A 16764-nucleotide genomic window follows, 5' to 3' on the forward strand; every position below is an offset into this window, starting at 1 on the left:
CCACTCAGCCGTCTCATTCCAGTCTTTCGTGTCCTGTGTTTTCGATGTTGAGTTTGGTTCACTCTGTTCAAGGCAATGAACAGGCACGAAAGGAGGTGCCCTAAGTAAGACTCCATCCCCACCCCGAGGTGCTTGGAGTCGTTTGGTTAGGCAAATTAATACCTGAATGGGTCCTCTACCTCCTTAGACACAAGAGGTGCTCTGCCTGCATGAGTGCAGCAAGCTCTGACGGGAGCAACAACTTAGGACAAGTCCTTTTGGAAAGAAAAGGTGTTTTTAAAACTCCTTTGGCTGTGTGCTGTGTTATGGGTAATTCCGGTAAACACTCGTGAGCTGCAGCAAGCCGCTTATGGAGTGTTTTGATTATAAGTCTTTTCACACCTTGCATCATGTAAGCCTAAAGCGCAAACACTATCTGTTTAATCTTGAACCAACAATGACAGATGAGGTTATATAAAAGTGAAACCAGGATATTGTACGTTGATTAGAGTTCAATTAAAAAAAAAAAAAAAGTCCTGAAAATGATTCAGGGCTGCCTTCCTGGAAGAAGTAGAAGAAACTGACACACGAGTACAAAAGTATTCTACTGGCTCGTTTTAAAACCACAGTGACAAAAACTGTTTAGTGTTGTGCCATAGAACAGATGTTCGGAATATTATAGGGTGTCAAATGGTACCATATTAGACAATAACATTTACAGATTCCCTTAGATGACATCTACACAAGGTAAGTTTACCGACAGGAGGGACAAAAAAAAAAAAAAAAAAAAAAAAGGAATGGGATCCATCCTGGAAGAAAATCAGTTTAAGGAGGAAGACTCCATGATCCTAGAATAAGATGTCACCCCGTCAAGAGTCAGAGCTGGGAGCATGACAAATTCTAGTAAATTCAATTCTATTTTACTAGTAAATTCAATTCCATATAGCCCTCCTTTGTAGTTTGAGAAGTGATTACTAAGGGACCTCTTATTTTAAGAGGATCTCAGAACTGTGAAGGTATGCGTTCCAACCCAATAGATTAAGATGAAACAAAGTTGTTTTTCTGATCTGCAAATGCACGACCGTAATAACATAACATTGCTTGTGCTGAGGAGGCACGCTTGTCTTCCTGAAAGTTCTGTTGGCAGGAAGTTATTTCCCAGAAGAAGCAACGCTGTAGTTGACGCAGCATACATAACCATATAGTAAATTGTCATCGATAAGTCCCTTACAAAAAGAAGTATGTCAAATACTGAAATATAACAATCTGGCTGACAGCACCAGATTCCTTACTAAGAAAAGTCTACACGGAGAAGGGACACTGGGAATAATGCCATTGATATTTTTAAGTGTTCTTAGGCTCATTTGAGCCTGGTGACATGCACAGGTAAAAAGATTTATTCTCTCCTTCCCTATTATCCGTACACACCCAAACAAGAAAACTCTTGCTAAATTCCTTGTAGAAGGGGAGAGAGTGGAGAGGGGCTCCCAGCGTGGGTGGGAGGAGCTTTTGAAAATACACAGCACTCCTCCCCCCACTCCATCTTTGGATGTTCTTGGTAGAAATGTGTTTTGTGAGAAAAAGAAAACTTGATAACCACTCATTAAGTCCCTAACTGCATAAGTCAAATACCTTGATATGGCGAGTTTTAGGAGACACAGGGACTCCTGTATCCAGAGCTAACCAGGTTTTGACAGCCCTTCACCGTGCAGAGATGGGATGCTTCTCAGGGTATGGTTTAAACCTCTACATCCTGCTCCTGAGTTCAGGTAGTCACAACTCCTGTTAGGGCAGGAGTCAGCTGTGTTCTTTTCCAGTGTGACCAGGACAACATTCATGATGAAATCCCAGCTAACAGATACCAGAAGCGTTTTTTCAAGATACATATGAACTTCAGCGTTAAAACTGACAGAGTTACTGACTACTTCATCATGTTTGCTAATATATTGAAAAGAAATGTCACTATTCCAGGGAAGAAATGTGCTCTGGCACTTCTGAAATGTATCCTTTGATAAATTGTATTCTGCTTTATTGCTGTAAAGCACCACTTGTGAAACCTTCAGCGACATTTAGTATGGACGTTTTTGTCTCCTTTTAATAAGCTTTGGGTAGCAGGAGCATAAAGCCTGAAGGGAAAGAGGCAAGAACCTAATAAGCCAGCTGAAAAAGGCAAGAGAATCCCTATGTTTTTATATTACTATTACAAATGCCTTAAGTATTTGACTATTAACATGAGAGCCGTGCAGTCAAAAATGCAGCATTTGGACAGGACTGCAAAAAAAAAGTAATCTTGTTAGCCTTAGAAAGTCAAAAGTCTTCACCTCGGGGTTGCTAATGCCGCTTTCCCATGGTTTCTTGGAAAACACAACTGTTTTCTTTGGACTTTTTCCAGGTGCTTTATTGAAGGGCAAGCTGGACGAAGAGGAGGTATCGTAAATAACTTTGCCACCTAAGGACAAGGAGCGCTGACCTCAATATGCTTCTGTTCTTCCTACATAAAATTCTCCAAGTATAATTGAGCAGAAGGCAGCATCACTGGAGGGGGAGCATGGGTCATTTGCTGATTGTCCTAGGACAATAATTCTCAAATGCTTTCATCCTAGAGCTTTACTTTAACACCCTAAATCAGTCCTTTTAAAACTGTGGCAAAGAACCACATTTTTTTAAAACTTCCAATCCAATGCAGATGTTTGCAAAATACAGTAAAAACGAATTACTAGGAAAAAAATTTTAAAAGCAAAGAATACAAAACAGAACCCTCACATTTTGTACTATTGGTGTTTCATTTTTTTTTTTTTTGGCGTTTCAACAGACATAAAATACTCTATTGAATTAATCAATTTTAGTTAATGAATAATTAATGAATGGTTATTAATTAACTTATTAAAGCTTATAAATGTTTGCTCTCAATTTCTGTACTGAGCTTGTGGCAGACAGGTACCAGAAATTCCCAATTACAGTTTCAGAAGAACTGCCTAACCACACACATAAGGCAAACATGGGACACACACACGTCACAGAGGCACAAGCACACAATACACCGTGTAGGTAAGATTCTACCCACTTAAAAAATAATATAAATTTGCATTTAATTATGATATTGCATAGTGTTTGAAAGAACTCACTTTGTACCAAGAAAGCTGATGAGGAAACAGCAGTCTGTTAGCCCACCACTCCAAACCTTCTAGTGTCTACCCAGACAGGTGGTTGTTGAACAGTCAGACCTGTCACAAAGCTATCCCCATCGGTTCCTCCTCCTCTGCCAGACTAACCTTCCTCCTGACACTCTCTCCCTCCTGCCTCACAGGTGCTGCTGTAGGGATTCCTTTTGGCTCTCTTCTCTGCAAGGGTTCCCTTTTCGATAGAGTGTATTCTTGTTCAAAATATATGCTTCTCCTGCACTGAATGGATGGATGGTATTTCTTTACCCTCCTGACAGCCCACGCCATGACTTGTGATGTTCCACCCTATGGAAGGAGTCTACGTTTCTGCCATGTGAAACTCAGAAGTCACCATGTCACTTGCCAATTCGTGTGTCACCCCAAGGTAGAAGCTTAAGAGACAGATGAGATCTGTTATCTCTCTTTCTCTATCTCTCTGCCTCTGCCACAAGGCTAGACAATAACATCCCGGGTAGAGAGTCCCAACAGAACGACATGGTGAACACTTGGGTGAGTACACGTTAAACCTTTATTGTAAACCGTGGAGATTTTCATGTTGGTTGTGACTACATCATACCCTAAACTGACAGATACATGCTTGTTTCCTGGACCTTCTTTCTTGGCTTACTCTCTCATTTTGGTAATGCATATCTTCTCATAGTTTCCTGAGGAAATGTTCATGAGGGGCAAAAAATCTAGCATGTCTAAAAATAACAGTAAACTGCATACTGCATTTGGAATAATTTTCCCTCAAGATCAGAACACACGAACACATTGCCTTCAAGCTTCCAGTGATGCTGTTGAGAGTTCAGTGCCCTTCTCATTCCAAGTCCTCTGTACATACCTTCAGCCCCTCCCAGAGGCATTTACTTTCTTCTCGTTTTTGTACCTGGTATTCTAAAATTGTATGGTCATACACGTGGACATGGGCTCTTTTCAAGAGATTTGAATATCTCCTTCAATCTTAATGCTCATGTTTTTCAAATCCAGGGAAGTATCTTTGATAATTTTTCCCCAATACCACGATTTATCCCCCCCCCCTTTTTAAAAAGAAAAATCTAGTTTTATCAAAGTTATACATGTTCATAGTTTGAATACCACAGCCTTCTCACTGAATATGTACCCTACCCTACAGATAGCCACTGTGAGTTTTCTTGGCTGGTTCTTCAGACGGACCTCCTTATCTCTACACATGTTTTATTGTGGCCACTTGGTACTTCTGCTTTAGGCATTACTCATTGCCTTTGTATTATGGAAATGAGGGTTTATTTTCCTCCCTCTCTGCATGCCTACCATACACATGGCCTTTCATTATAGATCATAATTTTATTTTTTTTAAGATTTATTTATTTGAAAGAGAGAGATGCGCAGGGGGAGGGGCAGGAATAGGGACAAGCAGACCCCATGCCCAGCACAGAGCCCAACAGGGGGCTTGATCCCATGACCCTGAGACCACGACTTAAGCCGAAATCAAGAGTTGGTTGCACAACCATCTGAGCCACCCAGCCGCCATTATCATAATTTTACTTAGATTAATAATTGGTAGTTGCATTTTTAGAGCCTTGTATTCTATTCTATTTGAGCCGTATAATAGACTGTAATTAATTTTCCCCTCCTGCCTAACCTTTTTTTTTTTCCTGGAGCTAATAATTGTATTGTTCTTTTCACTTATGTGATTGTCTAAGCACATGTCACTAATTCAAAACTCTCCACCACTTTAACTCTCATCTCAATATCGTCAGACTTATCAGGCTTTCTGGTTGGTTGGTTTTAGTTGGTTGAATAGTTTGTTGGTTTCTCTCTTTCATGCTGATCAAGTACCCCCAAATGGAAGTCCCTTCTCTGCACTTCTCAAGATAGGACAGAATATATTTTAGTTAGCAGTTTGTTAGCTGGATTTATAACTTACATTTTATAATTTCCATTTTAAGGCCTCCTCTTTTCCTGGGCTCTGTAAATGGGATGCATCAGGTATGACCTCCAGTTCCTGATCCTTTCTGGGTTTCTCTAGGACAAGTTACCTGCTTCTTGTTGCCATCCCTTCTCCCTCCTGTAGGCACTCAGGTATCCCCTTCTTCCGTCTTCCATCTGTTACTTTTCTTCCATCTATCACATCTTATAACATGTGCTGAATTTTCCGAACTGCTATGGTTTCCTTTCCTGTTCCTTTTGTCCTTAGGGAGCTGAATTAATTTCTTATTGTCAGTGTAACAAATTACCACAAACTTAATGGCTTAAAACACGAATTTATTATCTTATGGTTCCAAAGGTCTGAAGTCTAAAATCAGTCTTGGTGGGCTAGAATCAAGGTGTTGGCAGAGCTGTACTCCTTCTGGACACTCTAGGGGAGGATCTGTTTCCTTGCCTTTTCTAGTTCCTAGAGACTTCTGTATTCCTTGGCTAATGACCTCATCATCTATCTTCAAAACAGAGCTTTCGATATGTTTTTTTCTTTCTCTCTGACTTGAATTCTCTTGCCTTCTTTTTTGCTTTATAAGGATCTTTATGATTACACTCAAATAATTCAAAATAATCTCCCCATGTCAAAACCCTTAACTTTGTTACATCTGCAAAGTTCTTTTTGCCAGGTAAGCTAGCATATTCATAAGTTTTGGGAATTAGGACATGAGAGTCTGGGGGCAGGGTGGCATTATTCTGTCTGTACCATAAGGGTTCATACTTTTCTTCCTCCTGTACTATGGAGAGTCAGGAAAGAATAGACCAAAAAGTGTATATTTAATCATCTTGTTTGATCAGGTGCCAAGTAGTATGTGTCCCAGTTCATATCTCTAAAACTCTTTTCCTACATACTTCTGAAATAGATATAAGTAAGGAGAGCATATAATAGAAATAACCAATTATCACTAAAGCCCTCAATCTATATACAAGATTAGAACCTGCCTGAGAATGTTTTCATAAACACTGAGTGCCACTGGTTGGGAGAGGAGCCAGCAGAGTGGAAATGAGAAGAAAACGAATAAAAAGTGATAACCAGAACAAAGGGGAGGGGGGGAAAAGGCTTGCAGAGAAGGTACGTATGTTAAGATTATGAAATATGGCTGTCACTCACTAATACAGGTGTTAGCCATGGCCTAGTAGACACAGATTTGAGATGGGAATAGGAAGATAACATTATATATGAGAAAAAAAAAAGGAAGCTAAATTTAGAATTGGAAGCTCTAAATTCAAATCCATCTTCAAATTTATAGTTTTATCTTGTGCAAGTCAATTAGGTATCTTGAATACATGGTCAAGGAAACTGAAACCCAGAAAAGTTATCTCAGTTTTAAATTAGCACATAGATATCAAAGACCCTAGGGAGACATCACATAGCAGTTGAATTAATAGTTGAATCTGAGGCAGAAAGAAGAGCCAAATGACAATAGCGTGATGGTGTAGGCAATGGTAACATGGAAACCCAACAGCTGAAATGCAGACTAAAAGAAAATTATCTTTTCCATTTCAGGCTAGACAGACAACCTTGACCATAAGAAAACATACCTTAATGCATGGATATAATAGTCTATGGGAAAAAACACTTTTATTCATTCACTCAAAACAATTTTACTGAATTGCTCCAATGTGAAAAACATCATGCTAGGCATGTCTCAGTGAATAAGGTGGATGTAATCTCTCCCCTCATAGAGATTACAGTCTAGCAGGAGACTAGACAATTAAGTCATGACCAGTAAGTGTGATAGGCACTTTGATGGAAACAAAAACAGAGGCCCCTAAACTGGACCTGAGTGTTGGGTTGGGGGTAGAACAGTTAGGTAGGGCTCAGAGCTAATGATATACCCTTCAAAGCTCCGCTAAAGAGTAGGAGCTAGTGAAGTAGGGAAGGAAGGGAATGATTTGGCAGTGTCTCAAGGAGCCTACTCCTTGCCGAGGAAACATGGTATCTTGGAAGATAGTTGGTCTGATCCTACACACACACACACACACACAGATTTTATTTACTTGACAGAGACAGAGAGCACAAATGGGGGAGCTGCAGGCAGAGGGAGAGAAAGAAGCAGGGGAGCCTGATGTGGGGCTCAACTCCAGAACCCTGGGATCATGACCTGAGCCGAAGGCAGAGCCTTAACCAACTGGGCCAACCAGGTGCCCCTAGTTGCCCTGATTCTTGTGTTATATAGGAAAACATCAATAGGCAGATGACAGAAAAAAAAGAGTTTGTGTTCCTATGGGGCTTCCAGAATGGTAGACTTATGCTGATGAAATCATAATTACTCTGTTTTCCTTTCAGTGCAAAGCTCCTCCTCACTGTCCCCTCTATAAACAGGCAGGGGAGCACTGTGGTTGAGAGTAAAGCTCTGGAACCCGAATTCCTGGGTTCCCTTTCTGACCTTGCCTTTTCCTAGCTCTAGGAGCTCAGAGACATTTCTTTGCCTTTCTGTGCTCCAGCTTACTCATCTATAAAATTGGGTTTTTTTTAAGATTTTATTTATTTATTTGACACACAGAGATCACAAGTAGGCAGAGAGGCAGGCAGAGAGAGAGAGGAGGAAGCAGGCTCCCTGCTGAGCAGAGAGCCCGATGTAGGGCTCAATCCCAGGACCCTGGGATCATGACCCAAGCCGAAGGCAGAGCTCTGCTTTAACCCACTGAGTCACCCAGGCGCCCCTATAAAATGTTTTTAATGTTAATACTTCTCCCCATTGGTTTATTGTGAGGATTAAATTAATTAATACAACAAAAGTGTTTAGAACAGTGCTTGGCAAAAAGTAAGCACTCAACAAATCACCTGTTACCACTACTGATTTCAATCACCAACCACTGGCCCTTTTGTAATTTCTAGAAGGATAAGAGGCCATCTGATTGTTTATGTAGCACTGCACTCAGTTACAGGCACTGGTAGCTTACCATTTAGTCCTCAAAATAGAAATTAAAAGTAACCAGAATCTTGCTGGTCATTTCCTCAGTTCTGACTCTGGGACATGGGAAAATCAGAAAGCTTCAAAAGGGTCCTCACCTCCTTCAGGATATATAGAACCAAGACAGAGATGGCAGAGAACATGGCCATGCTGAAATCAAGCCCCATGAGAAGACAGTACCTGGGTGGAACCCTCATGATTCAGACTGCAGGATAGAAACTCAGTATCTTTGGATGCATCCAGAGGCGATCAGACTGAAGGGGGTGTGTTCTGCTAACCAAATACCAGGAGATTAATACTGAATCCAGAATTTCAATTACATTCGGTCAACAAATATTTGAATGCCAGCTATGTAGAAGACACTGTTCTAGAGGTTAAGGATACAGCCATGAAAAAAAGAGATAAAAGTCCCTGCCCTGGAGGGATCAGATGGGCAATAAACACAATTAGTGAGTTAAGAGTATAACACGCCACAGAATGATAGGTGCCACGGAGAAAAATTAAGTGGGAAAGGGGAATAGGGGGAGCAAAAGAGCAAAGGAAGGTGGAGTGGAAGGTGAATGATTTTCGTCAGGGTAGTAAGAGAAGACTTCACAGAAATGGAGACATCTGAGCAAAATCCTGGGGAGATAAGGAAGACATGAAAATGCCTGGAAGGAGCATTTCAAGCATGAGAAACAGCAAGTGCACAATCCCCAAGGAGAAAGCAGGGCCAAGATATTTGAGGAACAGCAAGGTGGCCAACATGACCAAAGAAATTAAGAGGAAGAATAACAGGAAGTAAGAGCAAAGAGGTAATGGGAATTTTGGCTAATTGCAAGAATCATGGCTTCTGCTCTGAGTGAGATGGGGACATGCTGGATAGTTCCGGACAGTGATAGCATGGTTACTCTGGCTGCTTTGTTGAGTATAGAATGAAGATCAAGGGTAGCTGATATAAATCCTAGTCAAAGGTGACGGTGGGGGTATCAGGGGAGATAGGGAGCGTGGTCATATATTTTGAAAGGAGAGCAACACATTTGATGACAGGTTGGACATGGGGTATAAAAGTTGCTGAGTCAACCTCTGCCATGAGTACGACAGAGCTGCTGTTAACTGAGATAGAGAAGGTTGTAAGGAAAGACGGTTTTTGAGGGGAGAGGAGATCCAGGGTTAAGTTTTGCTAGAATGGAAATGGAGAGGTCAGTCCATTAAATATCGAAGTAGGAAAGCTCAGGTACTTGGTTGTACAAGTCTGAGTCTGAAATGAGGGAGTTGTGAGCTTACTTCTACCTACCGTCGTAAGACTGAAAGAGATCACGAAGGGAGAGGTTACAAGAACAGAAGTTGTCCCAGGGCCCTGGATGGCTCAGTTGGTTGTGTCTGGCTTCACCTCTGGTCATGATCTCACGGTCCTGCCATTGAGTCCTAAGTCGGGCTCCCTGCTCGGGGGGGGCCTGCCTCTCCCTCTGCTCCTCCCTGCTGCTTGTGCTCTCCCTCTCTTGCTTTCTATCTCAAATAAATAAAATCTTTTTTTAAAAAGAACAAAAGAAGTCCAAGGACAATGTCCTGAGACATTCCAATATTAAGAGGTCAGTGAGCAAAGAAAACTGAGAACAGTGACCAGTAGTGTAGGACAAAAACCAGGAGAACACAACGTCCCAGAAGCCAAGTAAAGAAAGTGTTACAGGGAGGAGGGAAGCATCAACTGTGTCAGATGCTGCTGATCGGTCAAGTGGGATGAGGACTAAAAACAGGTCATTGGATTAAGTAACATGGAGAGCAGTCGGGTGGAATGCTGGGGGTAAGAGCTAGTTGCAGCAGATTTAACAGAAAGTAAGAGAAAAGGAATTGGGACAGTGAATATAGAACTCTTTCAAGGGTATTTGCTGTAAAGAGAGCAAAAAAGAAGAAGAAAGAAAGAAAGAAAAAGAAAAATGAGACAGTAGTTGGAGAAGGAAGTGGAAATCAAGAGTTGTTTTTTGTTGTTGTTAAGATTAATTTTAAGAAGCAATGTATTAATCTACACGGAGAACTATTACTTATAAACAGACCGGGAATAATTGTAACAGTTCAGTGCTTTCTCATCTCTGTTGGAAAACTATCTGGAAAGTACAATGAGAAGCACAAAATGACTTCTTGAGCATTGATAAATTTCACTGATTCCAACTACAAAGAGCCCCAAGCATCCCTCTACACTTTGTAGGAGAGGAACTCAGGAGATCATATGCTAGCATCCACTGGGCAAGGGACCTCTCCCTTGACCAGTGCTGGAGAAACTCTAACCATACTTTCATTATTTTATTCAAGAAACATTACTAAGCATCTATTATATGCCAGTTACTATGGATGCAAGTTCAACAAAACAAAACCTTGCCATTAGGGAGCTCATGGTTCAATGAAGGATGAAGACAAGCAAATGAATAGTTACAATATAATCAGTATTTTAAAAAGTTACATGTACCTATAAGGGTCAAAAAATTAACTCAATAGTTAACTATTTAGTAGTGGGGATACTTGGGTCATTCATTTTTTTTTCTTTTTGTTGTTATAAATAGAGAGCCAAGAGTTAATGATTTCAATTATTTCCTGATCCAGAAATATTTACTGGTACCTATTACATTAAGTTTAAGATTATAAGGTAATTATGAAATAAGAAGAAAGCCTTTTATACATCTCTGCATTTTAACTGAAAAAGCAACCAAGAAAATAAATCTGAATGGTATGAACCATCTAAGATCAAAGACAGGCAAGTTGGAAATTCATTCAACAAATACGTATTGAGCACAGGGTATATGTTAGGGCATGGTTCTAATACTCGACATACATCAGCGAACAAAATGAAAATATTACTTTTTAAAACTTGTATTTTAGCAGAGAAGCCAGTCAACAATGAATATAAAAAGTAGTAAAATAGTATGTTTGAAGGTAATAAGTGCCACAGAAAACAGAAAAAAATACTAACAGGATATGGAGATTCTAGAAAAATGGGCTGGGTATGGGGGTGTGGTTGAGGCAGGTGAAAAGTTGCAATTTTAAGTAGTATGGTTAAAAAAAAAAAACCCACCAAAAAAAAAAAAAAAACCCACAAGGAGATGCCCTTTTTCATCTATAAATGAGCAATCGGAGTAAATAAAGATGGACTGAGGTGGGTACTTTGATACATTGCTTAAAGGAATGTAAATTGCTATAACCCTTTTGATTAGCAATTTGATAATCAAGGACTAGGAATGCTTCATGATCTTTGCCCCAGTAATTTTACTTCCACTCTGAGGAAGTATCTCTAAATAAAACTTCATGAATAAAGCAAAAGATGATAGATAGATAGAAAAATAGAGAAAAAGAAAGAAAGAAAGGGAGAGAGGGAGGAAGGAATGGAGGGAGAAAAGTCAGTGAGAAACTGCTTTCTCCCTCAGCAGATTTGAAGTGAGGGAGTTAACTCTCTCCATATTTGGAAAAAGAACATTTTAGGCACTGAAACAGCCCCAAGGCGCTAAGGCAGAAGTATGGCTGGTGTATGGCCAGGCAAGAAGTAAGGAAACTTCTTCAGAAGAAATTGCAGTAATCCAGGCAAGAAATGAAGGTATTATAGATTTGGCTCACTCACAGTGAAGGTGGTAAGCAGTCAGATTTGGATACATTTTGCAGGTATAGCCAATACATTTTCCTAAAGGAATAGATGTGAGGTGTGAGAGAAAGGCAAGCACTAAGAGTCATGCCAAGATTTTTAACTTCAGCTATTAGGGTGGGAAAAGCAGGGAGTAAAAATGTGAAGGGGAAATTCAATTTAGATTTGGATATTTTGAGTTTGAGGTGTCTATCAACCCAGTTTAAGATAATAACCAAGTCAAGTTGTGAGCCTGGGGTCCCTAGTGACTTGTGGGGAAGGTATAAACGTGAAAGTTGTCAGCGTATACCTAGTGTTTACAACCCTGAGACTGGATGAGAGCACAATGGAGAGCACGATGGTGAACAAGAAATGTCAGAAAAGGAGAGGTTAAGGATTTTTGTATCCTTTAGATAGGAGCAATGTTTTATTCACTACTCTGCCCTCAGTTTCTAAGAGTGCATGGCACAAAGTAGGTGTTTAACTGATACTTTTCGAATAAATGAAATAGTTCACCATGGCCTTGGGGTTAGGTAGGAAAGCAAATTAAGTCATGAGAGGTGATGAACTGGAATAGGCAGGGTTCATGAAATGACTTTGTAGTGACAGTGATAATTAGGTTCAACAGCAAAGGCAAGAGAGAAAAATAACAGGAAAAGGAAGCTGTGGTTAGAGAGAAGCTCTTAGATATCACTTTCTCCTTGAATCTTTTTATAATCAACTTATAAGACCTTCCCCCTTTTCTGGATCTGTCTCAGGGCACAAAACTTCTCCTCTTTTCCCAATATTGATCATATTTTCCAAGGCTATGATTGAGTCAAAAATAAAGGCAGCTTCCAAGTCACAGAGACAAAAAAAAAAAATGGATGCTGAAAGTTTGACATTTCTCCTTCATTTTCGTGGTTCATAGAGGTGCTAGAGAAGACTAGATGAAATTGAGAGACTCAATTTCAAGTCGGGAGTATATCCAAAATGTTTAGTAAAATAACTTGCACTTGGATGAATGGATGATTGAATGAATGAGTGAATGAACAAACTTAGGTGAGAACAGAGGCCAAGAGAGCAGAACTCAAGGAGAATGTAGGGTTTATAACTGTTGGTGGCCCACAGGTCTGACCACAGGGCACAAGGGAATAAGGGAAGTAGGCCTGCAGTCAGAACGCTCCTAGGAAGTTAGCAAAGTAAGATACGAAGATATAGGGCCTAACTGAAGGTCATCGTGAGCAGAAAGGAAGAATGTGAAGAAACTTTGAAATAAAAAATTACCAGTTTGATTGGTGATAAAAATAGGCTATGAGTAAATAATTCCAAGAACTTGGTATCATCTATAGGGTAAGACGAGGAAGATGATAAGCTCAGTTTTGAAAACATATTTGACACAAGGGTAAGATGTGCAAGTAAAAGCTAGTAATACATAACATTTTTTTTTAAAGATTTTATTTATTTATTTGACAGAGAGAAATCACAAGTAGATGGAGAGGCAGGCAGAGAGAGAGAGAGGGAAGCAGGCTCTCCACTGAGCAGAGAGCCCGATGCGGGACTCGATCCCAGGACTCTGAGATCACGACCTGAGCCGAAGGCAGCGGCTTAACCCACTGAGCCACCCAGGCGCCCCAATACATAACATTTTAATCCACTTATTTTACATGCCAAACATTGTTCCAAGAACACATTCCATCAATGGTCTCATTTAATTATCATAATAACACAAGGATGTAGGTGCTATTATCATCTTTATTTTGCAGATGGAAAAAACTGAAGGACAAGAATGAACAATTTGCCCAGTGTCACATAGTTAGTAAGTGGCTAAACCAGGACTTGAACACCAAGATGTTAAGGAACTTTGCCCAGGACCAGACATATTCATTATTTATTCAATAAATAACAAGTACCGCTACATTCTAGAAATTGTTGCTGGTGCTAGGAATGGGAAGGGAGGGGGAAGAGCTGGTGGTGAACAAGACAGACATAATCAGCACAGATAAGTATGTAGGGTGAGTTAGAAAACAAAGTGAGAAGTTACGGTTTGGCATGGGGAGTGGGTAGCAAAAAAAGAATTCCAGAGGAAGGGAACAACATCATTAAGTACCTTGAGATGAGAGCCTGCAGTAGGGAACAAAGAGAGAGAGAGAGAGAGAGTGAAGAGCCTAGAAAAAATAAAAAGACTAATGTGGCTGGAGTGCTGAGAGCAGGACAGTTGGGAAAGCTGGAGACAATGAGAAGTATGAGGTATGGTAGAGGGTCTGGTGTCCATGATAAGGACCTTAGACTGTTTTCAGTAAGCAAAGGGAAGTCATTAAGAATTCAAGTAGAGTAGTGACTTGGTCAGATTTATATTTAAAAGAAAAAAATTGACTCTGGCTACAGCATGGCAAATGGATCGGAATAAGCCAAAAGCAGTTCTGTTGGACCTCGATGGTAATCATTGCAGGACTTCAAACGATGGAGGTTGATTATACTAGAGTATGAAAAGGAGCCACAGGAAAGGAGAGGTCGCAAGTCAAATTTTTTAAATTTTTTTAAAGATTTTATTTATTTTAGAGTGAGAGAGAGTGTGGGGCCTGGGGAGGGTGAGGCAGAGGGAAAGAAAACCTTAAGTAGACTCAGCACTCCGCACAGAGCCTAATACAAGATTTGATTCCCATGGACTCTGAGACCATGACTTGAGCCAAAATCAAGAGTTGGATGCGTAATCGACTGAGCCACACAGGCACCCCACAAATCCAATTTTTTAAGGCAGACGCGTGTAGGTGATTTGGGTGTGTCAGAAGTATCTTAAGTTTCTGGCTTGAACTGAGTAGATGAATAGGATGCCCCTTACTGATCCAAGGGCTGTGAGAAGATGATTTTGGAGGGAATATGATATATAGGTTGAGTCTGACATGGCCCAGTCATCCAAATGAAAGTGTCACAAAGCCAGTTAGAAATATGAATTCAGAGCTCAAGAGCAAGATCAGGCTTGAGGTATGAGTTGGACCGTCTTTGGCAGAGGGTACCTGTACATGAGGGCTGGGTTATCCAAATACTTGGATAAATATTGGGTTATCCAATATTTGGTTAACAGCGAAGCTGCTTGTTAAAGAACCATCAGAAAAATGAGAGGAAAACTTTGAAATACGAGCAGAAGGAAGAGAATGCTACAGTGAGGGTGTTGGTCAATAGTTTCCAACGCTAGAACGAGGTCTTGCAAGAGGAGGACTGAAACTTCAGAACCGCTTCAGGTGCGTGGAAGGAACAGAAGCCAGGCCGGGGATGGGGGTGGGGGGTGGGGCTGAGGAAAGGGACACGTGAGAATGTCCCGTGGGTAAGACACAACTGCAGTCCCAGCTGGGGAAAGACTTAAGGAGAGAAATACTTTTACATAAAGGAGAGCCTTCAGCGTGTTCGAGTAACAGAAAAGCCAGGAGTGAAGGAAGGGTTGGATGTAACCGAGGGAAAGAGGGACCCTCTCCAGCCCCCAGTCCCTGGGAAAGCAGGACATCGAGAGCACCCGGAAGGGCAACTCGGCTTTGCGGCGGGAAGCCCGGAGCGGGTGGGGCTCCGTCCTTTGTGACTCGGTCCCCTCGGCTTCCTAAAGACAGATTCGCTTTAAAGGACAGAAGAACCGTAAGACCGGAGAGCCCGGGGAGAGGACTGCAGAGCTCAGTAAAAAGAAGAGCCAGAAACGTGGCCTTGAGCGACCTCCGAGAAAGCAGTGTCCGAGTCACAGGAACGCTAGTCACGCCGTCGGGTTCCCCGCGCGGGCGCAGGAAAGGGCGCCGCGGCTGCAAACCGCGGCGGTGAGAAACCGCGGCGAAAAGACAGCGACCCGGGGCATCGTCCGGGGGGCGGGGGGGCGGGCAGGTTGGGGGCGGGGTTCGTACTTCGGAGAGCCCCAGAGCAACCTCGGTCGAGACCGGTCATTGCTCGGGGATCCCCAGGGACCGAACAGGTTATCACGGCCTGGCTGCTGGGCGGCGCCCCGCGAGGCGCCCCAAGTCCCGGGGCCTACGTCCCCCGGGATCGAACCCTGGCACGGGCGGCCGCCGGGCAGCTCCGCGGACTCTCGGACAGAAGAGGCCGCGGGCCGGGCAAACCCTTCCCAGCCCCGCGCCACAACGCCCGCGCGGCGCAGGGGCCCCGGATCCCGGCACGCGGCCCAGGCCCCCGGCTGCGCGGCGGCTGCAGAGCCTCCGCCACCCGCCCTCCCGGCTCGCCCGGCTCTGGCTCTCAGCCGCGTCCCAGACCTGGCGGCGCGTCGGCCACGTCCCCGCCGCGTTTTTGAAAGTTCCCGGGGCCGCAGGCGCTCCGGGGCCCGGGGCTCAGGCCCCCGCAGCCGCAGCCGCAGCCGCAGCCGCCCTAGAGCCCGCCGCTTGCTGCCACAGGGGCAGACAGGCGCGGGGGTTTCCACCGAACGGTCGACACGCGTCAGGAATTCCCCCGAAGAGCCACACACAAGCCGCCTTCCTCCTGCCGGTTGCCGCCGCCGGGTTTTATCCGCCAAAACCGCGAGGTGGGGCTCAGACCACTCCTCCCCCGCCCGTCCCTTCCCACCTTAGCCACCACCCAACTCCAGGCGGAACGCCTTCGCCTCGGCCGAAGGACCGCGAAGGCCTTCGGCAAGTTCCGCCTCCAGCGCGGGGGGGCGGGGCCGCTCGAGCTCCTCCGGGCCGAGCTCGGCTGTTTCCGTGCGCGGCCGCTGCGCACTCGGCACTGGGCGGCGCTGGCTGGCTCCCTGGCTGCGGCTCCTCAGTCGGCGGCGGCTGCTGCTGCCTGTGGCCCGGGCGGCTGGGAGAAGCGGAGTGTTGGTGAGTGACGCGGCGGAGGTGTAGTTTGACGCGGTGTGTTACGTGGGGGAGAGAATAAAACTCCAGCGAGATCCGGGCCGCGAACGAAAGCAGTGACGGAGGAGCTTGTACCACCGGTAAGAGGAGCAGGAGGAGGAGGCAGGAGCCGGAGAGAGCCGGGGGGACGGAGGGGGGACGGGGAGGCGCCGGACACCCGCGCTCGGGGCCTTCCCCTCGCAGGAGGGGCCGCGGTAAAGATGGAGCCTCCGCCCGAGCCCCACAACATCGCCGCCGCTCGCAGCGAACAAAGAATAATGGCGGCGGACTGGAGCCAGCGGCGGCCGGGGCGGCAGCGACTCTGCCTGCAGCCAGCGGCGGCGCTCATGGCGGGGGGC

The 16764-nt window shown here is 43.8% G+C and overlaps 1 protein-coding gene across 4 annotated transcripts in view; it reads left to right on the forward strand.

Moving 5' to 3' along the window:
- Window positions 1–16277: 16277 nt before the first annotated feature.
- Window positions 16278–16764, forward strand: part of CREB1 (cAMP responsive element binding protein 1) — a 62672-nt gene continuing 62185 nt past the window's right edge. For 2 of the 4 annotated variants that reach the window (XR_009403021.1, XM_059393320.1), the window contains exon 1: window positions 16279–16506. The gene's annotated coding sequence lies outside the window, so the exon portion shown is untranslated. Of the gene's footprint in view, window positions 16507–16764 lie in introns of all 4 variants that reach the window. The other 2 variants (XM_059393321.1, XM_059393322.1) reach the window with 2 other exon arrangements.

The sequence above is a fragment of the Mustela nigripes genome, chromosome 3 (genome assembly GCF_022355385.1).
Source record: "Mustela nigripes isolate SB6536 chromosome 3, MUSNIG.SB6536, whole genome shotgun sequence".
NCBI classification, from domain to species: domain Eukaryota; kingdom Metazoa; phylum Chordata; class Mammalia; order Carnivora; family Mustelidae; genus Mustela; species Mustela nigripes.